At 45.3% G+C, this 23,425-nt stretch overlaps 1 protein-coding gene across 1 annotated transcript in view; it reads left to right on the top strand.

The window, feature by feature from the left end:
* The window catches only part of LOC147736733 (uncharacterized), a 156,126-nt gene that overhangs the window by 38,002 nt on the left and 94,699 nt on the right, over positions 1-23,425 (top strand). The window lies entirely within an intron of this gene.

Raw genomic sequence — 23,425 nt, 5'->3', positions numbered from 1 at the left:
AGTAGCTCTTGTCCGTCCCTATTCCAGGCTGAGGAACAGTAAATAGCGCTATTCATGGGAGTAATTACTGGCCAGAATCACATGTAATAGTCGGATGCAAGTGATGTGGTGTTCATTGAGAATAGCAGACATACGCAGTCTAGAGAGGGAACTGTGTTTCCAGTTGCACAGTTACATTGGGTAAGACGCAGTCGTCTCCAGTTCCTAATATAAAAATCCTTAGTCTGTATTCGGCCTCAACAGCAGGGCCGAACAGGGATGTTGTTGTCACTGCAGGGTTTTCCAGGAGTGCACATCACCTCATGATAGGCAGATACACAAACGTTTTGGAACACTTAGGTGACTTGCAATAATCTTATATGCACCAGGTGGTACTTTATCCTGTATAATACATGGTCACACCATCACCTTTCCCACAAACCTTGGTACGTAGCTCCTACATATGAAGCAGCTAACATGTTTGCAAACATGAAGAATGAACTTAAAACCTCTTGTGCAAAAGTAAAAATAAAAACTGTTCGATATTTGTTGCAAAAAGATGTTAGAAACTGTTCAATAAAAGTCCATTAAAAAAAAAAAAGCTGTAGTAGCTCGAAACGTGTAGAAAGATCCCACCCTTCCTTTATCTAAGGAAACTAATAAACATATTCCCTCTGCTTCTCATAGTAAGCTAGTAACATACAGCAGAAGTAATAAAAGCAAAGTTCTGTTTCTTGCTTTAAACAGCTGCTTCAATTATGCTTCGTGACTTGACCTTCTTTTCACATCAGCTGCTGGCTCTGGCAGCAGGCAATGTGCCCTCAGGACTCGACTGTAATAACTTATAAAAGCCGAGTTCTGACGTCTCTTCTTCATAATCACTGACTTGGTGCGACACAAATTCCTGATTATAAAGAAATTAGAGACTGCCATTTATACGGGGATTACAGAATCCATTTAATATAATTATATATATACGCATATAATAACTTTGGCACAGTTCAATGAATCTGCACAAAACTATTTGTGATTGGCATGGCTAGTTTCATGCAGTGTGTTTTGTGGTCCTCAAATTAAGCCACTAGTCATTTAAGATAGAGCTATCTGGACCTTTAGCCCATGAATGGTTCTGCATCTGGACTCGCGGACTCAAATGCAAAAATATTTTGGATTTGATTGGATGAGGGAGATTTTTCGCCCATCCATTTCGGATACGTAAACCCAAAGTTGGGTCTGTGGACCTGAAGCTCCCTGATTGGCTGGCTACATATCGAACCATTACAGGATGAAGAGACTTGTTCCCCGCATCCTGTAAAATACTAAAGAAGCCATAAAGAGCCGTGGTGCCATCCTGTCTCTCCCTGGCACAGGGGCTGCCTAATGTTAAAATGTAAAAAGAAATTGCTGATTTTGAACAGAGGTTGGATTCCACATCATGACCCTGGAGGTCCGCAAACCTTAGGCAGGTGTCTACGCAGGCACAGTAATTGGCCTTGTACCCTGGTGGACATTTGTGATGATCGGAGACCTGCTGCTCGGTCTGAAACCCTATCGATGTCCAATAAGGATACACAAGTTTGAAAGGGTCCGAGAACCCCTAGAAAGTGACCGGGAACCCTTAAAAATAAAAAATAAAAAAACATAAGCCAGGTCCTTTTGGGAATCCCCTTCTGTGGTCAGGCACCATTGAACACCTGTGCCTGCTTGGAGTTCTCTGCAGGGAACTGTTGCGTGTGTATATGATGATTAAAAAAAACACTGAAAACAAGCATTGGCAAAACAAATAGTTGTCTCCTATCCAAAAGCTATTGGCTTTGGCAATGAGTTTTAGTCATTATGTACACCAGTGTGAATGCTGTTCGGCATGGCCAAAAGTTAGTGGCACGAGGTCGGATGGGGTAGATATAAGGGGGATAAATTGAGGTAGAGTGGAATGGGGTAGATTGGAGTCAAATGGGGTAGATTGAATTGAGGTAGATTTGGGTGGAGTGGAGTAGATTGAGGTGGAGTAGGATGGATTGGGGTGGATTGGAGTGGGATAGATTGGGAAAGAGTGGGGTGAAATGAGGTAGATTGGAGTCGAGTGGGGAAGACTGGAGTGGAGTAGATTAGAGTGCAGTATATTGGGGTTGTTTGGATTGCGGTACAGTGGACTGGAGTAGAATGGAGTGGAGTTACATAGAGTGGTGTAGGGTAGATTGAGTTGGGGTGGGGTGGATTAGATTCGACTGGAATGAGGTAGGTTTGGGTAGAGTGCGGTGGAGTGGAATTGGATAGATTGGAGTGGAGTGTTGTGGGGTAGATTAGGGAGGAGTGGAATGGGGTAGATTGGGTGGATTGTAGTGGGGTGGTTTGGATGGAGTGGGGTAGATTGGATTGAGTGGGATAGATTGGATGAAGTGGAGAGGGATAGATTGGGTGGAGTGGGGTAGATTACAGTGGAGTGCAGTAGGTTGTGGTAGTTTGGAGTGGGTAGATTGTGGTAGGAGTGTAGATGAGTTGGATAGATCGCAGTAGGGTAAATTGAAATGGAGTAGAGTGAGGTAGATTGGGGTGAAGTCAGTTAGATTGGAGTAGATTGGAGATGGGGTAGATTGAAGTGGAGTGGGGTAGACTGGGGTATATTGGAGCAGAGTGGGGTAAATCTGAGTGGAGTGCGGTAGATTGGGGTGGAGTGGGGTATATTGGAGTGAGTTAGTTTGGAGCGCAAAGGGGTAGATTAAGTTAGAGTGGGGTAGATTGCGGTGGGTAAATTGGGAATGGATAGATTGGAATCGGGAGAATTGGAGTGGGGTGGATTGGGATACTTTGGAGTGGAGTGGGATAGATTGGAGTGGTGTGGGGTGGATTGGTGTGGGGTAAGTGGTGTGGAGTAAGTGGTGTGGAGTAGAGGGGTGTGGAGTGGAGTGTTGTTTCATGGGGTGAGTGGCATAGAGTGGAGTGGAGTGGAGTGGGGTGGATTGGAGTGGGGTAAGTGGTGTGGAGTGGAGTGTTGTTTCATGGAGTGAGTGGCATAGATTGGAGTGGAGTGGTGTGGAGTTGAGTGGCGTAGTGTGGAGTATACTTGGTGTGGTAGCGCACTGCCATTACAGACAACAAATTTTCAATTGAAATGATCATTACATTTGCACCGAAATATGGTTTTACTGCACATAAATGATAATGTTTTTCAAATGTCATCCCCTAGTGTATAATGTGTTTCAATCTTATTCAAATATTTTTCTCCACACTTCAGTAATACAAAACAAATGTGCTTCATTTGTACTAATTCTGATATATTCTGAAACATCAGCACAGTTCTTTTTTTTAGGTCTTGCCGCAACAGCGCTTAACTTTGTGGGTTTACTGCCCACCCACCGCTTTTTATTTATTTCTTTGAATCTCCTCTAAACTGCCTTGCTTCCAAGTGGCTAATCTCTCCTACTTGTCCCTCCTTTTCGTAAATTGTTCCCTCCCACGGAGCACCGTCCCGTTACTTGTATCCTTGCAATAGTCCCATATTCTCAACTGCTTTAGGCACTTTTTCTTTTTCTTTGTCTAAGAGCACTTTATATGCGCACTTTTTTCACTCGCTTCAAGCTTTTTTGTAAACGACTGTAATTCTTGTTCATATCTCGTCACATTTGCTGTTCATTCACAGACCGAGATCAAATGCCAGATGATGTTTCCCCTAAAAAGCCTGTTCTTTCGCTGACTAAAAAGTAAGAGAGCCAGTTCCTCACTGCCTCACTCATCGCTGCTCGCCTCTCCTTGCCTGTTATTTACAAAAGCAAATTACTTCATTTTCTTGCCTTCACCACCTCCCCTTCGCATAATGGTAGCAGACGTTTCAACTAAAGTGCTCATGTCTACTGCTGCTGACCAGAAACCGCAGGATGCAAAGTATAGAAAAAATGTGATTAAAAAATGTGGTGACCTGTCACAAAGTGGATAACTGTATGAAGCATTTCTCTCAGTGATGCTATTTTTCTCGGGGAAGGCCAGACAGGAAAGAGTTCCAATAATCCAGTCTGAAAAGTACCGGCGTACGGACTACTAAGTTCGTCAGGCACTCTTGTGCTTTGATGAGACTTGCTTCTGAAGGTAAATGAGAATAAATATAGGTCTGTAATTGTTACGGTTGTTCTAGTCGGCGTCTGTGTTGTTTGTGGAGGGGGGTGACTTGGCCGAGTTTGAGGGAGGTTGGCATGGAGCTTCTCGAAAAGGAGGAGTTGATGATTTTGGTCCATGCAGGCGAGATATGATGTGACTGTAAAACACCGTATACTCTGTTGTGTATCTGTTACTATATTTCAAGTAATAGTGTAAATGTGAATTCTGTTATTGCTATATGCACAGAAAACGATAGCTTTTGCCTAAAAACCTTTCTCTACCTTCTATCCACTCCGCTAACCATGACAATTTGTAAACGTCTGGGCACAGGCTTGTGCCCATCTCCAAGAAATTGTTGAAGGTATCTCCTAATATTGTGGTTCTAAATTAAATATTAGACCTCTGCCCGGCTGGGCAAGTCAATTTACAATATAGTTTCCATTGTGTCTATATTTACCTATTGACTATATCCCTCCTTGCATAGGACCGTTGTTGTCTTTACTCAAAAGACTCTTGAGGGCATGTAAAGCCAGCTGTTTTACCATATGTAACCCCTTGAATATCAAATGAAAGGACACCACACAGGATATATATAAAATATATATGTATTTATTTACTAACACACTCCTCTGAACTCTTTATGAGATCAGAGGCAAAAGCACATAACAAGACACTTAGTTAGAATACGTTAAGTTGAACAATTTACGGTTAGGCCCTAGGGGCGAAGCAAACCATATATTAAGAAAGTGGTATAAGTACCACGTCGCGAGAAAAGGAAAGGCCTATGGTCTAGGAAATCGCTGGGGCTACACTATCTTAACAGTAGTTTAGAAGTAGGAGGCCCACAGGCGGCGCGTGCAGTGTCTTTACACACACGCGGCAGTCAATACAAAGTCAATGGGAATCTCGAAGTTAGATTTAGAAGGATTTCCTGTTTAGCTAGGAGGAAACAACTAAAGACTTAGACATTTGGATAGTCAATACCCTTGGGAGCACCGAAGTACTCGCGTTACCTCACCCACGGACGGCGGGTGCATAGGTGTGAAGATGTGTCTGGTTTCGTCGTTGAATCCTATGGAGCCTTGAAGAAAGATGCTGCAGGCGACCAGGAGGAAGATGTCCTGGTGGATCCAGGGGTGGATCGAAGATGAAGAAGACCTGAAATCAAAGGGGACAGAGTCTGAGTCACTAGCCAGTGACCGGGTGGAACCAGGAAGGAACCAGACGACGTCGAGGAGCAATCAGGTGCTGTCTTGAAGCTTGTCTTTGCAGCCACACGGACCAGGAGGCGTCGAGGACAGCCAGGTGCTGGAGAGGAGCTGGCCCACGAAGGTTCTCGCAGATGGAGGGGTCGACTTCCGGATTGGAGTCAACCAGCCTTGGCAAAGGCAACCCACGCAGGATACAACAAAGGCTTCTGGTGCAGACCAGCAAGGTCTGTGGTGCTTCACCCTTGCAGGGAAGCAAGGGCCAGTCTGGAGCAACCAGACCAGCGATGTGATTCAATAGGATTGTCGTCACAGAGGCTACTAGCCAACGGGCCAGCAACCGGACAACGCGTCAAGCAGAACACAAGCAGAAGGGCCCCACGCAGAACTCGTGCTGTGTGGAGGGCTGGTCTTCGGTGTAGGTGGAGCTCGGGTTCAGGGTTTCTCAATCCCCAGTGCACAGCTTCGAGGATGCCCCAGGAGCTGCACATTTAGCAAGTTGCAGGCTTTTCAAGATGTCCGGTCCCACGTGTCTTTTTGCCTCCACGGATCTCAGCTATGCTGCAGTCGTGAAGAGAGGTCTCAGAGAGGTCTGGAAGTCTGGGTCTTGTCAGGCTCTGTGCTCGGGTTCCGGCGGGAACGTCGACAAAGCAAGCCGTTGATTGGCTGGATGGTACCTGGTTGCCCAGGGTGGTCACTCCTTGGCCACAAGGGAGATTCTTCAGTCTTCAGCTTCAGCAGAATGTCGAAGGTCCAGAGTTTTGTTTCAAGTTTCAGTTCAGGATTAATCTAAAGTCTCAGAACTCAGCTCCTACCTTTATACAACTAAAAGGGGCTGGATTACTTTCTAGGTGCCTCCTATGGGTGGGACCCCTCTCCTTTGATCAGTTTTGTGCCAGAGCTGGGGCTGGAGTGCCCCAGCAACCGGTTTGAACTGGGGTTTGCATGAAGCACCTAGTGTACTCAGGCAATGTCTCATTCTATTCAGCCCTCTCTGTCCAATACACACAAGTCCTGTCTGGGGTGGTGCTCGCACCTCCCCAGGAAGGAAACCTATTGTCCAGGCCTCCCTGACTGGAAGGACTCCCAGCGGCAGGAGGTCAGACTTGTGTCTGTGGCAGCAGCATCCATTTTGTGATGCTGGGGCTCTGGTTAACTTTAACTGGGTACAGTAGTTTCAACATGTCTTCTCCCTCTAGAAGGGTGGAATGCTACCCCGTCGCCAGAATTGGCGAGGGGGTAGTATTCCAAAGCGTATGAAACCTTACACGACATGTTTGGATAAAGCCAAACCAAAGTTAGCATTAACCGCAAGGATTATAATGCACTTAAAAGTATATGGTATGGCAATATCATAGAACAGCTATAACGACATGGTTCCAAAAGCTGCAGACAGGCTCAGCTCATGCTAGAGCACCATCTCACACATAACCAAGCACTCTGCCTCCAGGATTGTTAAGGCCTGCCATAGGAGTGACTTATAGGTTACTATGTGTCTATATATAAGGTAGGTATAGGGATACTATACCTAAGCAAGGGGTGTTTACACGACTTTGCCCCAGCTGAGTGATCAGCCAGTTGTGTCAATTTAAGTGGCCAGCCAGGGGTGCCATAATATATGCTGCAGCCCCTGGTAGGCCTTGGGTGCACCTGTGCCCTGGGTACCAATGGTACACTATACAGGGACTCACAAGGGTGACCCAATATCCAATATCAAGAGTGGTGGGGACAGGTGGGGGGGATTCAATAGACGAACAACAAGGGAGAAATTATTATTATTGTCGTAGTCTGTCGCATTCCCCCGGCCTCCCACCGCTCTTACATGCACTGGCCGCTCCTGGGCTAATGTAGTATCCAGCCTGCTGTGGTTGGAGGACCGAGAGGATTCCGGTGGGATAGATAAGTCAAGCTGGGCAGTGGAGGTATGCCATGCAGAGGGGGCAATTAGTTTTGGTATCGAAACAGAAGCTTCAGTGCGTCTCGGGATCAGAGAGGCTGTAGGGGAGGTAGAGGTGGGGGCAGCAAGAGGGGGATTGGGAGTAGAAGGTTCAGCTAGTAGATGAGGGCGTGCATGGGAGAGGGTGAAGGGGTGGTGGTGGGAGCGAATGGCATGGCAGCGCAGAGAGCTGGAAAGTGGAAAATAGATAATTTTGTTCAGTGGCTTGGTTTAGGATGTTCCCATTTCTGTATATAGTTATGAACCGATCTCCGCAAAAGTTATGGGATAGGGATATAGTTTGTTTAGATCCACAAGGGATCTAAACAAACACTGTAGTTACATGAAGGTCTTGAATGACGTTTTCTCTCCTTTTGGCGGGTCTCGTGGTGTAGAAGATGAAGTCCATTTTAAGACTTCAGTGTGTTGGAATTTAGAAGATGTCTGTTATTAGTGTTTATGGGTGTTCTTTAAGGATTTTTTGTTTGTACTTTTTAGCTGCATGTTTGGAGAGGTTTTGCAGAAACGAGTTCGGGGCGTATCTTTCCACACTCCCGAAATTGAAGTGATACTCAGAAGTTGTTTCTGGGGATAACCAAAGTTAGACTTCAGGAGAAGCATTCAGAGGTGTGCATAGTGGTCAAGAGGCAGCCTCCAACAGCTGAGATGTCCGCCTGATTGTAACATTGGCCTTTCAGTGGACAGTTGGTGGGCACTTCTTTGGAAGAGTGGGATGCGAGTGTCAGAGGTGTGTGAAAAAGGTCACCAAGGCGATCTGGTAGGATCTCTTTGAGGAAAAGGGGGCCTTGAATGCCGAGAAGCGACGGTGGGCCTGTTGATGTCACTGGGTTCTTAGTGGTCACGGTATCTAGGAGCTGGATGTTGTGATGGAGTTTATTGGTCAGTCTGCAGAAACGTCCTTTATATTCGAGGGCATATATACAAGGTATACACCCAGATCAAAGGTAGTATATCAATATCAGCATAGACTATTAGACATTACAAAGGATGGGTCACTGCTATAGGCACATGGTAGGATAGGAAGCAGCATCAACTTGAGATGACAATATATGCTCGAGATAATATTGGAATAAGATGGGCAAAACAATCCCCATGTAGGCTTAGAATAACAGTGTCGATATAAAGACACAGTATACTCGCAAGATAACATCTTGCACTTTAGCATTGTGGAACTTCGTTGAGAGTTCATTTTAGGGGTGAGATATGTTAGGAGGGGTCACTAGGTGTCAGTGATGTAAATTGTCTCTGACACTATAATTTTGTGGGACTTTGTTGAGAGTTGTTTTACTGGCATGAAGTATCAGAAGGGACAGGAGATGGCACTGGGACCTCTTTTATTCTTTTGCGGTCTGGAGTCCAATATTTATACCTGGCGCCCACTAGTAGTAGTTTCTAGAGGCTTCCACCGCCATGACGTGTCAGGCATCCATTTCCTCCTTGCCCTGGGTCCAGCTTGTCTGGAGTCACAAAAGACCAGTGATAACTTCTTTGTGAGAGTGCTCATGCAGAGCCTTTGTGATGTGCAACTGTGATAAGTGACAGCTGCTCCCCCTCCTTAAGGCAAAGAGGCCTATCCTGCCAACACCTCGCTTCCAAATGAGCAGAGGAATACCGAAGCACTCAGCGAAGTCCAATGGCCATGCCTTGTCGCCCGTAAAGAAGTACTGCAAGATCAGAGATGTTTGTTGTGATTTATTGTTTCCACAATTATTCACCTTTCTTGCGTCTGAGACGTAAAATCCATTACAGACAGGCAGCCGTCACGTGTTTCGTCATAGAGACTTTTTCAAGGCTGCAGCAGGATATATAAAGTATCTTACACAATTGTAACAATGACATAGGGATAAGAAATGCAGCTGTTAAGTCACCTCCACCAGATAGAACAAGAAGAACACAGTTGTGATCCTGAAGGATACCCTGTGAAGAGCCTAGTGCATATTGTGAAATCCTATAACCGATTGTGCCTGATAATCTAGCCATGCTAAGTTATTGCAACTTGCTGTAAAATCATACTACTCCCCGGATAAAGTCATTGTTAGCCTAAGCAACAGTTATCAAATCTATTAGCATTTCAGGATGCTCAAGTAGAGTGGTGTCTCCAATTTCCCAAAAATGCTGTATGGCGGCAATGCCCCCAGATTTGGGGATACTAGTATATAATGCGCAGAAGTCCAAGGTAACCAGTATGTTGCTGTCAGTCTACTCACATTTCTTTCTCATTGCTTCATCAACCCTACCCCTTTTCTGCTGCATACACCAGAAGCAACACTACAAACAACCCCCTCCCCTTTCGCCGCTTCAGCTGTGCCATTTAAGGTTTATTTTGTAACTGTTGGGCTTGGCCCTTCTTGCAGGTTCACCCCTAAACTTTTTGCTTTGAACTTGTGACCCAGTGGTAGTGATTTTTGGTTTCTGCGCACTTTCACTGAGTCCCAGTGGAAAGTGCGTGCGCACTCTGAGTGCGTGGAGTAAGGTTGTCCTGCCCTCCCATAGGAATGCATGGGGAATGTGTGTGTGCCTGGTTGTTCCTGATGCGTGAGGTGTGCAGGCTCAAGTTTGCTATGTGCGGAATCGTGTGATTAAATGCTGTGCAATGATGTATGCAGCATGATTGTGTCTTGTGTGGAAGTGCCACTTCTAGGAGTTGGCATATTAGTGTAAATTGTGTCTGGCGTTTGATTGGCTGGAGCTGGCTGGTGAGCCTGGCTCCAGGAGTCTGGATGGGTCTTCCCCGGTGGTGAGTGTGAGATTAGCATGTGTGATGTGAGGGAGTGGTGCACCTGGGTCCTGAATAGGGCTGGGCTTTCCCCACACAATGCTGGCTCCGCCCCCTGTGAGCCCTGCCAATGAATAGAGTGAGGGGCTGAGCACATCAAGGGTGCGCCCAGACCAGCTGAGACTGGTTCTTTCCCCACCCTGCACACAGACAAAGGATTTTACAGTATAAGAAGGGGCTGTGTCCCCTTACAAGTTGTTCTCTGCCAGGATCCTATCTGAGGGGGGCTGCTGCTGCTGGGCGCCAGGAGGAACCGCCCCTTGGACTGCCTCCCTGCCTGGAGGGCCAGTGAGCTGGCCCCTGGGCCCAACCTTGCCCCCCTGCCTGCCTAAGGAGCTTTGCTGGATCTGGACCTTGCCATAGCGCTTGGGAGCGTTGTATTTTCCTCAAAGCGCCTGGGAGTTGAAGAACCGGGTTTTAAACCCAGCGGCGCCAGGGGCATGCCCAAAGTCTTCGGATTCACCTGTCTTGGTATACAGAGACACGGAATACTTCTGGGTGGCGTCAAAGACCAAATTTATTAGCTGCAGCTAGTAACAGAAGTCCTAGAAATACAACACGGTGTACAACTCCGGAAACTGTTCAATTTTGTAAGGCGATCCCTTTTTATACCCAATGTTCACTTTACAAATGGACACCCACTGCGCACAATTCTAACCAATAAGGTACATTTTCAAACAAAGTATCACATAGCAAAAACCCTCATTTTACATTGTCCCAACCCACAAGTTAATTATTAGGAATGTTCCAAATCCAATCTCCACAAGCCGAACAAACCCATAATTGAAAGCACAATGCATGTAATGAAAAAGCATAGAAAAGAAACAATGACAGATAACGAGCAAGATAAGGCATGTGTAAAGAACCTAAAAGTTATCGATGTCCTGAACATTGATTGGCAATCTCAGACAACGATCAACAAAGGAAATTGGCTTACGAGGTCGGTTTCAAGTGAAGGGGTCAGTTTCTTACAGTTCACCTTAGAGTCAAGAAGAAGCCTAGTTAATAAGTGCATGAACAGCGAAGCCCATGCAACTTTGTTCGTTCGGTTACCTCCACGGGCCCACGTGCCTACGTGATGGCAACACAAAATGTAGGCACAGACAAAAGGGAACCCATATTCGAGATAAAGTCTCTGAATACGTAATGAACTCGCTAGTTAACGTGACAAATTCACTCCATATTAGCCGCACTTACTGAATACGGTACAACATCACCATAATTGTGACGGAACCACATAACCTCACGAGACAAGACAGAATTTTACAGAACCTCAGACCCTCCTTTTGGCATTACGTAGGCAATAACCCAAACTCACGTTAATCTGAATCTAGGTCTATATCCATATTCATCAGATCATCAAGGTGTTGCTGGAGCATCATCCTACTACTCTCTATTTCTCTCGAGACAGGTCTCCGCACACACAAGGTAGCACAAAGACTGCAAATGGCGGGATCACACTGGATGCAAAGACAGCAAGAGAAGAGGATAGCTAAAACCATACCAAAGAACATCAGAATCTTCCATCCCCATTTGGACAGTAGTCCCCAAAACCATCCAGTCAACGACCAGTCTCCTTCGTCCACATGAATAAACTCAGAAACCTTATGCAGTCTAGAGATGGCTTGTATACTGTAGGGGCATTGTCTGGTATGAAAACACAGCAACTAGATTGGATCAATTTGCATACCCCTCCTCGATCTGCAAGTATAATGTCTAAAACTGTACGGTTTTGTAACATCATAAGACGATCCGCTTGAAGCTCAGTGGTAACATTACTAAGGGCACCTGCCGTTTCATTTATAGTGGTCTCAACCACTCTCGTAAGTTGTCGTATGTTCCTGCTATTGGCCATAGGACCCCAAAACGGTAGGAAACCCTTGAAAAAGTCTCCTACTTCCTGTGCTGCAGTAGCTTCCTGATCGAAGACACCTCTACCATATCTTGTCCTATGATATTCCGGAGTAGTAGTGTATGTAAGGGGAAGCAAAAATGCCATATAACAAGTTCCCGAAAAAACAGGCGGCAACCATGTATAGGCTCTGTCGTGACAAACAAAATACGTACCTTTAGCTGGCACGAACGGAGGAGAAGTCTGAGATGAATAAACATAGGTTTGAGCACACACACTCTTACCTAGCTGAGCTCTCGGATTTCGACCACTACCTTGCAAACAAAAGTGGCCTCGATGTGGTACAATCCAAATCGGGGGAGACCTTTTTCGTCTCTCCTTCTCTGTCAAGCTGGTACTATATCCAGTCACATTCCAACCAACATAAGCCTGCACCTCATCCTTAGGGATAGCATTATATGCATCAGTATCTCGAAGCATATCTACTATTCCCTTTATCAAGGCACTATTTCTCGGATTGTCTTTCACGGAACGTAAGGGATATACCTCATTTGCATAGATGAACATAGTCTGAAAAGCCCATAAAGACCCATTGAAAGAAAAAGGCAAAACCAAATAAGGCATACCTCTATCTGTCGTAGGAGGCATAAGACCACAAACCCAGCAATCAGTGATATTTACTACCAACTGATGCTGATGCAACAGCTGTATAAACAAATTGTTAACAAATTCTGACCTCCTTGTCTGTTCGTGTTCAGGCAACGTGTAAAATTGGTGCAAAGAAACAGTAGAAAAAGAAAGCATAGGTTGGGAGGTGGGTGCAGATTTCAGTGGTGTAGCATAAACAATCCAACCCACACAAGCTAATGTAATACTTAAAAACATAAAAGAACACAATATGATAAAACATTTGCTACGTATTAATGTATAGAATCTTGTCTTAAAATCCATTTTATCAACAACTCTCTCAGTTAAAAAAAACTCCATCCTCTAACGTGCTGCTCACTGCAATTTTCCCTCTTCACTTAAGTGTGCGTCCAGGCACCCTAGACGTCCCTAGAACCTCAGACCTTTCGTCAATACACGGGTCACCCCTTAAGAACTTATACCGTGACCCTGCAGCTGAGCTCGGATGGTAGCTCAAAAAAGAAAAATAGAACAAAAAAGTTTCTTGTCTGAAAGAGTATAGTTCTCAAAAAATTTCAGATTTTATTTGTCCATGTTAGACCTCAGATAATGCCGTTCTTTACCAGACACGTCTAATCCTCGAAAAGCGTCTCTGGTTGCGTAGTATCAAGTCTCAAATGCAATGGCACAGCTTCTTGCAGAACTTCGTCATCCGCACGTTCCGACTGAGTCCATTTCAAACATGCATCACTAAAAGGCACAAATCTCAGAACCCTTTCAGTCTCGGAATGAGCAATACCATTTCTGACCCATTGGTCATATGGTAAGGGTAAGGGTATCCTTTTACAATGAGTGGCGTGCACCCAATTTTTCTTGCCACAAACCTTGACAGCAGTCAGAGTCGCCAATAACACCTGGTATGGACCTGTCCACCTCGGTTCCAGATTCTTTGTCCTCTGTAAATTCCTCACGAGAGTCCAGTCTCCAGGTTGAATCGAGTGACCTGCATCCACAGAAGCTGAAGGTAAAGTATTGTGCACCTGTTGGTGAAGAACACGCAATTTAGCAGTCAAGTCATGTAAGTAATCAACCAACATAGGATACTCGATGTCACAATATTCATTCGGCCTTGGCACACCCCAAACATTCGCCAGGCGACCAAAAACAATTTTGTAATGGCTAAGTCCCACACGAGAATGTACTGTCGTCCTCCTTGACAAAAGTGCCAACGGCAAGCATCGGGCCGTGTAAGGCCAGTGCTCGCTTGTATCTTGGCCAACTTAAGCTTAAGAGTGCCTTGTAGCATTCAACCAAACCAGCTGACTGGGGGTAATTCGCAGCATGAAATTTCTGCCTGATTCCCAAACCCGCACACACTTTCTTTATAATCTGACCCACAAATTCACTTCCGTTGTCACTCCATACCATTCTCGGCAAACCATACCTGGGGAAATATTCTTTTAGCAAAACCTTGGCTGTAGATAAAGCAGTATTATCCTTGAGGGGGCAGGCCTCTATCCATCGGAAAAAGGCACAAACAACCACAAGGACATACTTTAGGTTGTTGCATCTTTCCATGTGAATAAAATCCAGCTGTAACACCTCAAACGGATACGTTGGAGGAGCGAAATGACCCGCTGGAGTTGGGGTCCCCTGCCAGGATTATGCATCAAGCAAAACATACAGTTTTTAACCAGATTCTCAGCACATTTAGGAATTCCAGCTTTCTGCCATACTGGAGCCAACAACTTACATATCCCTTTTGAACTGATGTGAGCCAATCCATGAGCCGTTGTAACCACTGGGAGCACAAACGCATCAGGCAACAACCATCGCTGGTGCTCCGACAACTCAACCCAACAGCCAGTCGAATCCAACATTCCCGTGGTCTCTCTCCACACATTCAATTCTTTCTCAGTAGCTTCTGCCTGAATCGATTTCACACTTTCTATTGTATCTTCACACATTCCTCCTGCCATAACCCATCTAGCAGGGCCTGCAACATACATACGACTCGTCACATCTTTCGCCGTTTCTCTCGCTACTTCATCCGCAAACGCATTACCACGACCAACATCATCCGTAACCTTCCTATGTGCACTGCATTTCACAATCGCAACTTGTGTCAGCAAAGTAAGTGACTCAAGAAGTTCATTCACTAATTGGCCATGCTGAATTTTTGTACCATGAAAAGTTGTAGTGTAGTTCCTATTTTCCCAATAGGCCCTGCGCATTGGAATAACATAAACAGTAGTATCGACGTAGAAGTGCGGATCTTCCAGTCCTCCACTGACTATGCTAAACTTAATTGGGGTTGTTACCAACTAGCTCAGAGGTCACTGGAAACTTTCTTGACTGAATACGAAGTGATTCAGAAAAGGGGGTGGTGATGAACAGAGTGTCTGAATTAAGCAGACCACTCTTACCCAGTCCAAAGATCAGGGCTTGATCCATCACCGTTTTTTAGCTCACTGCACCATCCCAGCTCAGAACCTGGCTACATGCAAATTAGTCTGTTCCTGTCCCAGTGCATGATGGGAACAGGGCAAACCAAACTACCAAGCCAATTCTTATACTGGGAAGGAAACAAGCTACCGGAGACCGGTTTCTGGCATTTCAGCCGTCGTCGGCCCGGCTTGCTTGAATCCTGATGGTGCAATGAGCAAGGGACTCACATCTGAGTATACCCTTCCACGCTTATGGTGGACAAAATGATTCAGAAAAAAAGAGCTAAAAAACGGTGATGGATCAAGCCCTGATCTTTGGACTGGGTAAGAGTGGTCTGCTTAATTCAGACACTCTGTTCATCACCACCCCCTTTTCTGAATCATTTTGTCCACCATAAGCGTTGAAGGGTATACTCAGATGTGAGTCCCTTGCTCATTGCACCATCAGGATTCAAGCAAGCCGGGCCGACGACGGCTGAAATGCCAGAAACGGGTCCCCGGTAGCTTGTTTCCTTCCCAGTATAAGAATTGGCTTGGTAGTTTGGTTTGCCCTGTTCCCATTATGCACTGGGACAGGAACAGACTAATTTGCATGTAGCCAGGTTCTGAGCTGGGATGGTGCAGTGAGCTAAAAACGGTGATGGATCAAGCCCTGATCTTTGGACTGGGTAAGAGTGGTCTGCTTAATTCAGACACTCTGTTCATCACCACCCCCTTTTCTGAATCATTTTGTCCACCATAAGCGTGGAAGGGTATACTCAGATGTGAGTCCCTTGCTCATTGCACCATCAGGATTCAAGCAAGCCGGGCCGACGACGGCTGAAATGCCAGAAACCGGTACCCGGTAGCTTGTTTCCTTCCCAGTATAAGAATTGGCTTGGTAGTTTGGTTTGCCCTGTTCCCATCATGCACTGGGACAGGGACAGACTGATTTGCATATAGCCAGGTTCTGAGCTGGGATGGTGCAGTGAGATAAATAACGGTGATGGATCAAGCCCTGATCTTTGGACTGGGTAAGAGTGGTCTGCTTAATTCAGACACTCTGTTCATCACCACCCCCTTTTCTGAATTGAATAGGAAGTGATCAGCTTCCCTGGCACAGCCAAGAAGGGATTCAGTTTTCCAACAACCGTGCAACATGACAACTTTGCTCCTCAGATCAAGAGTCAATCTCTAGGGTCGTGTGAAACAATAGACAGTTATTTTACTCAGTCAGTGGTTGTGCAGTTTACTTTCACAATATGTAGAGAATAGAGAGACTGGCGTTTTTCAATAAAGGGTAACATTTATTGAACAGTCTTTCTTCTCGTACAAGAGAAATGAATTGCCACAATTGCAAGACTTGTTATTATAAAAAGTACGTACAGTAAGATAAGTATTGCGAAATAATACTGTAAAAGCATTGATATGGTTTCTTAGCCATACAATGGTTTAAAATGAATAAAACATATATACATTCATATATACATTAGGCTAAAATACTCAACTGGTGCTTCTAACTACGCCTACCCCAGTGTACCTGACCTAAGCCTAATACTTGGGAGGGGAGTAAGTAAGTAGCTTTATTTTAAGTTGGTTTTGCCAAGGTTTGCTTCAAGAATTCTCTCTAAGGGTTTAGTCAACACCATACCTCTGGAATAGAATGATGGAGGTCTGGTATCTCCTTCAGGGGGTCGATATCCCAGTCACCCGCAAGGGTAGACCAGAAACGCCGGAGCTGGATTTCTCTTCAGGAGAAAAGACAGCGTCTCTCTCAGCGCGTCGAGGAGGAGGAGGAGGGGCAGCGTCCGCGGGCAGCTTGCATCTGCTGGACTCTTTGCAGGGGGCGGCTGTTCAGCTCCTAAGTTCATCACACCATCGTTCGCTAGTTAGCAGCGATAGCAGTAGCGATAGCAGCTATGGTATCATCAGCATGACAGCTTCTTCAGCAGCAGCGAGATAGCTGGCAGTATCAACTTCAGCGATGGCATTAGCGTAAACAGCAGCAACATCAGCGAACAGCAGACAGCGTTTGCTTAAGGCAACGTTGGTAATATTTATACCTGAAAGGTGCCTTGTTTGACGTAAGTTTTTGGACATAAGACGTCAATAAAGATGTCACTAGGAAGTGATCGTCTATCAGTGCTCATTAGAGTTCTATTACTAATCAAAACACAGCAAGCGGGGATTTCCAGGTTGCTGAGTTTTTATCTTGTTGAAGAACTCGGAGTGTTAACCTAGGAATCTCAGATAGTAACTTCTGCTATGTCATTGCACTAATTGGTTGCAAAGGGAGTGGCAGAGAAAGCTATTCTGAAATGTGGCTCTGTTCGTGTGAGGCCAGAGACGAGTTTCTGAATATTGCACTTGAACGGTTATGCCAATATAGGGAATAAATGGATTTATAGCCGAATAGGGGCATAAGGTCACAGTATCGATCAAGGTCCTAGATTAGAACGCAACAAAGTAAGAAATCCTCTCTCTCTCCACAAACGTCCAAAACTATGAGCCACGCCAAATGCATATTGGCTATCAGTATACACATTCACTCTCTTTCCTTTCGACAACACACACGCTATCGTCAGTGCAATCAACTCTGCTGCTTGAGCTGAATTCTGTGCAATACGTGCAGTTTCAACAATCGTGTGCAAAGTCGTAACCGCATATGCTGCAGTCGTATCGCCATTCGGAAGCTTAAAGCATGAACCATCTACCCATAAGGTACCATCTGGATTCGAAAGAGGAGTATCTTTCAGATCAACTCTACCCTTCGTTTCCTCCTCTGACCGGAGAAAACAATCATGCTGTTCCTGAGCATCTGTCTCTACAGAAATCGGCAACAATGTAGCTGGATTCAACGTGTTGCACCGCTTAATGTGCACATTACTAGCCAAAAGCGTCAACTCATAACCTGGCAAACGCGTACTAGTAAGATGCTGAGTCCTTGTTTTATTCAATAAGGTATCCACTGCATGTGGGACATCACAATCAATGTATTATCCAATACCAAACCAGCAGACTGTCGGATAGAAACAGCCGCTGCTGCTGTAGCTCTCAAACAACTCGGCAACGCCCTAGCTACCGGATCTAAAGTAGCTGAAAAATACGCACATGGGCGCTGCTTGTCTCCAAATTGTTGCGTCAACACTGACAACGCACAACCTTCTCTCTCGTGTACGTAGAGTGTAAAAGGCTTACTGTAGTCGGGAGTACCCAACACCGGAGCAGAACACAATGCATCACGCAACTCAGAAACACTCTTCTGACATTCGTCAGATCAAGGAAGAGGATTTGGTGTATCCTTAAGGGTAAGTGCCAACAAAGGTTTCACTAACAGAGAAAAATTCGGAATCCACTGCCTACAATACGAGGTGATACCCAAAAAGGCACGCACCTCTCTCTGTGTGGATAGCACAATCATTTGAGCAATCGCTTGAATACGCTCTGGGGTCAATTGTCTTCCCTCCTTCAACAAGAGATGACCTAAGTAGGTCACTTCTTGGCGGCAATACTGCAACTTCGAAGGTGACACTTTATGGTGAAGGTCAGACAAATGTCGCAACAAAGAAAGCGTAACTGCTTTACAAATCTCTTCATCATCAGCAGCGACCAGCAGATCATCAACATACTGTATAAGAGTAGCACCAGGAGGCAAGACAAAAGCATCAAGCTGAGTTTTCAAAGCCTGACTATAGATGGAGGGACTCTCACAATAACCTTGAGGAGCGCGCTTAAACCGGAAGCTTCGGCCTCCTAAAGAGAAGCCAAAAATATCCCTACTTTCTTCAGCAATCGGAATACTAAAGAAAGCATTCTTCAGATCGATGACAGAAAACCAAGCAGCTGAAGCAGGGATCATAGTCAGTAAGGCAGTAATGTCCGGAACAATAGGAAACTGTGGCACGACAATTTTATTGACCTCTCGAAGGTAGATCACAAACCGATACACAGGTGGCTGAGAAGAATCAGTACGCTTAAGGACAGGCAGAACAGGACTATTACACACATTACCTCTTGTGTCTTCAATCACACCTTTCTCAACCAAATCATAGATAATCGCAAATCATAGATAATCGCTAAAAGAGCCCTCTCACCATCACTAGAGATCTTGTATTGGGGAATGCGAGGTAGCTTAGCATTCGACTTGAGGGTAACAACATAGGGCGGAATCTGCAAGAGGCCAACATCATTGGGACCTGTAGCCGACAGAGTATCAGGGAGCGAACGCAATTCCAGTGGAAGACGATCTTTAGACAAGTACATTGGAGAGATCACTCTCTTATCCAATGTAAGATGTACTCCCGAAGGAGAACAATGTGATGTTGCATGCAATCTTTTCAACTAATCCAAACCCAACAGATTCTCACCACAACCTGTCGTTAGAATAAGGGGTGCTTCCAATTCACAAGGACCAATAGAAAGAGGCAAAGGACTAGAATCCGGATTACGAACTGGGGCGCCAGAAAATCCCATCAAGACATTCATCAAGCCAGACAAAGGTGCGCCAGGGAGTTTAGAGTACATGATAGAACTCTTAGCCGCACCAGTATCCAAAAGAAAAGGTTCTGACACACCTGATGTAATTACTTCAACATAAGGTCCACTCTGGTCTACAGGAACTGACACTACTCCCTCTCTTTGTCCATGGCTGTCCTAGCTATCATTAAAACCAGCACTCTCGCTTTCAACATACTAGTCATCCGTGTAGTACTGAGCAGACTGAACAGACGGAACATTCTGTTGATCAAAATAATTCATAGAATTCTGAGGGGGAAAGGAGGAAACGTACCACGTCCTCTGCCCCTAGGCGCTTATTGAAAACCACCACGACCTCTCTGACCAGACACACCATTTGTACGTTGTAGCAAAATCGGGCAACTATTCTTGAAATGACCTTTTTCCTTACAATAAGCACACTGATTAGGGCCTAGCGGAAGTCGCGGAGGAAAAGACTCAGGCAACAATCTCTGAAACTGTGGGGGCTGCTGAAACTGGGGAGGTTGCTGACGCTGATTAGAGCGAGGCAGATACGCCTGCTGTAAAAGAACCTTCGTCTTCAATTCTTTAGTCTTCTTTTCTGCTTTATCCTTCTCATCTTTATCTCTATTCTCGTAATATTGTGCAGTAGCCAATATCTGGACCGAAGAAGAAACAGCCCATGAACTCTCAGAGTCCTTTAACTTATTACAAAGTTCGGGGAGCAAATTAAAAACAAACTTGTCCACAAACAACCTTTGACCACCTTCTGTACTCATGTCCTGACCACTGTGATCAATGAATGTTTCCTCAAACCTAGTGAAGAAATCAGACACACTCCCGTCTTTGTTTTGTTTGCATGCTGCTAACTTGTCCCAATTCACTTGCATAGGTGGCATCAAAGTTTTCATTAAATTAATAATCCTACCAGGTAATTCTGCAATTAAAGGTTCAGGTTTGGCACCTCCTACCTGTCGACCATTGGCAGCAATAATATTAACCCACGTATCTCCTAACTCTACCGCATGATCCTCGTGACGGATCTTTGCCCACAAAGGTTGAGGGACTACATTACCCATCAACATATCCACGTCAGCTAAATTCATAACACGCATCAACTGTCTGGGATAACTCCTTATAGTAACAAGCAGGATTTTTACGGGGGTCAGGCAAAGTCTGCTTAAGAGCCATGACCTCAGCTCTCTTCCAAGGAACATGTACCCACACTCGCTGAAAATGAGCCGGTACTGCTGCAATACCATTAACGGCATCAGCCAAAACTTCCTCCCTCCATACAGGGGAAACTTCTCTCATAGGATACTGCTTCACTTTCCTCCTAACAGAAGGATCAGGTTCAAACAACGACTGAGAAGGAAGTCTACACCTAAACGCAAGACACGTCTCTACCGCTTCCTCAACATCGGGACCCACTATCGTCCCTTTAGCAAATTCAGACTGAACATCAAGCACTTCCTGCGGAATCAGACCCAACTCATTATTTTCCCATTCTTCACGAAGGAAAGTATATATTACATCAAAAACATACCTTTGCTAAGGCGGATCCCCCTGTAAGAAAACATCCATAACCGCTTGTAAATTATACCTAGAAACATTTAAAACCCATCTACGAGCCAAAAGATCCAACACTGCCCGCTCTTCGGGACCAAGGAGCTGACTACGACTCTGCTTGCGTTCAGAAACCAGGGTCATACTCAGTGACCCAAAGAGTGGAGACAAAAGACTAGCAACAGTCTCAGTCATTCGTTTTCGAGCAGAAGGAGAAGAGGTTGACATAGGACAGGAGACAAAGTATTTTGAGGCGACAAAGACGTAGGGTCAGTAGACAAGGAAGTCAAAGGCAAAGGAGAGGAAGGCAAAGGAGTTTGAGGCAGAACTGGTAGCAAAGCTGGCGGCCCTAGAGGAGGCTGCGCCAATGGAGGAAGAACCACCTGTGGAAGAGATGGTAGCTGAACAACACCAGGGGGTTGAACAACTGGGGGTCGCGGAGGTGCCGTAGCACTCTGTACATAAGAGGGTGATAATCTCAACAAATGCGACATCAAAGGATCCTTATCAGGGTCATTTGCCGCATTCGGAAGAAGAGGTGGCAAAGCCGGATAACATTTGTCAATGGCCATGCAATGTTGTCTATCTGACACCTCAATCGCACGATCTTCTTCATCTTCCTTAAACTGCCTAGCAGCTTGCATTATCAATATATTCTTTTCTTTCCTATCTCTCTTAGCTTGCTTAATTTCTCGCTGTTTGGCTTCTTTACGCCAGAGGCGTAAAGAGTCAAACATCGCCGGCCCGGCTTTCTTCCTAAATAGCACAACTTCTAGGTTATCTAAAACCTCTGATTCGAAACTACCATGTTGTGGCCATCGTAAGACACCATCTTTCTTCGTATAGCGGATCCATACTTCATTAAACGTAATTGGACCCATGCCATGCTTTGAATCGAGCTCATAAGTTGGAGTTCCAACCGGAGGTATCGGACACGAGTCCTCCAATCTGGAATCCCTATTACAACTACAACAAAACCGTTTCCTAAATTTGCTAATATCAGGCATCTTATAGCTCACTAATCTAGATTCAAACTTCAAGGGGTTATCAAAAATGATATACTCGCAAATATACTTTGTATATTTGGTAATTGCAACAACCAAATCAAAGAAACCCAAGAAACCAAACAAAGTCGTGGGAGCGACCCACTTGTACTTAACCAAAATGTCTGTCACGCCACCGAAGACCGTCTATCGTCTCGCCTTATAAATCATCACAAGAGGGTCCATGACAGGGCGACAGTCAGGGCAGCTTTGTATCTGTCGGAAAGGGGAAGCCTCGCAGTAAAGACCTTCGGTCCACAGTCGACATGCAGGGGTCGATGAAGTGGGGGCCCTCCCAGAATTTCCTCACGAAGCTCCTCACAATCTTCGGGCTTGGACCGGTACCGCTGAAGTCCTCCCACGTTGGGCCCCAGTTGAAGAACCGGGTTTTAAACCCAGCGGCGCCAGGGGCACGCCCAAAGTCTTCGGATTCACCTGTCTTGGTATACAGAGACACGGAATACTTCTGGGTGGCGTCAATAACCAAATTTATTAGCTTCAGCTAGTAACAGAAGTCCTAGAAATACAACACGGTGTACAACTCCGGAAACTGTTCAATTTTCATTATAACCAATGTTCACTTTACAAATGGACACCCACTGCGCAAAATTCTACCCAATAAGGTACATTTTCAAACCAAGTATCACATAGCAAAAACCCTCATTTTACATTGTCCCAACCCACAAGTTAATTAATTATTAGGAATGTCCCAAATCCAATCTCCACAAGCCGAGCAAACCCATAATTGAAAGCTCAATGCATGTAATGAAAAAGCATAGAAAAGAAACAATGACAGATAACGAGCAAGATAAGGCATGTGTAAAGAACCTAAAAGTTAACTATGTCCTGAACATTGATTGGCAATCTCAGACAGCGATCAACCAAGGAAATTGGCTTAGCGAGGTCGGTTTCAAGTGAAGGGGTCAGTTTCTTACAGTTCACCTTATAGTCAAGAAGAGGCCTAGTTAATAAGTGCATGAACAGCGAAGCCCATGCAACTTTGTTCGTTCGGTTACCTCCACGGGCCGACGTGAGGGCAACACAAAATGGAGGCACGGACAAAATGGAACCCATATTCGAGACAAAGTCTCTGAATACGTAATGAACTCGCTAGTTAACGTGACAAATTCACTCCATATTAGCCGCACTTACTGAATACGGTACAACATCACCAAAATCGTGATGGAACTATAACCTCACGAGACAAGACAGAATTTTTCAGAACCTCGGAGCGCTTTACTTTCCCTCTAAGTGCCTGGAAGCGCTTTTTATTGCTGGTATAGCGCTTTGGAGCGCTTTATTTCTCCAAGCCGGTGCCCATCCGACATTTGCCCTGGATTACTGATTTTATCGAGTGCCCACCTCGGTTTATTGCTGCTGCTAGCGCTCCAAGCGCTTTATTTGGCCTGAGCGGCTGCCACGC

Source organism: Lissotriton vulgaris, chromosome 1_2 (genome assembly GCF_964263255.1).
Source record: "Lissotriton vulgaris chromosome 1_2, aLisVul1.2, whole genome shotgun sequence".
Classification (NCBI taxonomy): Eukaryota; Metazoa; Chordata; class Amphibia; order Caudata; family Salamandridae; genus Lissotriton; species Lissotriton vulgaris.
This window is presented reverse-complemented; position numbering and strand designations above follow the sequence as displayed.